General features: G+C 41.7%; 1 protein-coding gene across 1 annotated transcript in view; it reads left to right on the top strand.

Moving 5' to 3' along the window:
• The first annotated feature begins 1,136 nt into the window (after positions 1–1,136).
• Positions 1,137–1,296, top strand: part of NOS2 (nitric oxide synthase 2) — a 19,860-nt gene continuing 19,700 nt past the window's right edge. The window contains exon 1 of the mRNA XM_057379452.1: positions 1,137–1,268. The gene's annotated coding sequence lies outside the window, so the exon portion shown is untranslated. The remainder of the gene's footprint in view (positions 1,269–1,296) is intronic.

Here is a 1,296-nt window from a genome sequence, read left to right as displayed (position 1 = left end):
TTGTCTGACATTGAAAATCAGCTCAGCAATCCCAAAAACCAACCCATGAGTTGTCTGACATTGAAAATCAGCTCAGCAATCCCATCTCCCTCATGTAGCATCCCCCTGCTATTGTCACACCCAGCACGGTGAGGATGGTTTGTACTTCAGGGAGTTGCAGTTTCTTTGCAGTTTTCCCAAACCTTTGGAAAAGCATCAAGGGACAAACTTTGCAAGCAGAAACGGCAGAACAGGGAGGTCTGGAGAGCAAGGAATTCTACAAATACTCTATTTAGAAAAATCCTTTAAAACTTGATTAAAAGTAAGGAAGTATATTTATGTGAAACATGAAATGCCTGTCCTTAGAAGCACTGTCTAAATGTTTTTTTTGGCCTTTATTGTAAAGCTCTCCAGCTCTGGAACATTTCTCTTGAAGTTGCTCTCTCTTTCTCTACAGCCATAGGTGATGTAGAGAATGCCTGGAGCCCACACAGTGATGGAAGCTGTAAGAAGCCTTTCAGGATATTTTTTTTTTATTTTTTTAACACTGTGAGCAGGGTTGTGAGCAGGGTTGTGAGCACCCTTTTCCAGGAGCAGGAGTCAAGGCTGGGGAAGGCAGGGATGCTGTCAGCATCAGGAACTCCCTCCCTCCTTCCTTCACTCAGGTTATGTAATTCTGCTCACACAACCACCACAATCCTGCACTTCTCCTCACAATACAGGACCTTGAGGGAATTCCCCTTATTTCACTATCTGTCTCCAGCCTTACTCAGTGCTCTTTTGCACACATGATCCTGGGCTATAAAATGCTTTTCCCTCCCAGGAGGGATCCACAGCCTGAGAGGTTAAAGGCAGGGAACTTTGGCAGAGAGGAGTTTCTCCTGGCAGGGTGGGGAACAAACACCTCTCCCAAAAGCACGGTAAGAATCCCCATGTCCAGACAATCATTCTGTCATTTATTTACTGCAGCTCACAGGTAAAGTCATTATATAGCATCTTCTATATATATAAAGTCATTATATGGCATCTTCTATATATATAAAGTCATTATATGGCATCTTCTATATATATAAAGTCATTATATGCATCTTCTATATATATAAAGTCATTATATGGCATCTTCTATATGTATAAAGTCATTATATGGCATCTTCTATATGTATAAAGTCATTATATGCATCTTCTTTTCTGTATTAGGAGCAAAGTGTCCTCAGTCTCAGTCTCCTGCTCCAGTTCCAAGCTGTCCAGCTGCTCTGAAAACTTTGTCCCTCCTTTCTTCTGATTCCCAGGTTTGTGCATGTAACAGGTAATGCTGTC

This window comes from Malurus melanocephalus, unplaced genomic scaffold (assembly GCF_030028575.1).
Source record: "Malurus melanocephalus ecotype Western Australia unplaced genomic scaffold, MMel_1.1 scaffold_406, whole genome shotgun sequence".
NCBI lineage: Eukaryota > Metazoa > Chordata > Aves > Passeriformes > Maluridae > Malurus > Malurus melanocephalus.
The sequence above is the reverse complement of the archived record's forward strand: the minus strand, read 5'-3'. Positions and strand labels throughout refer to the sequence as shown.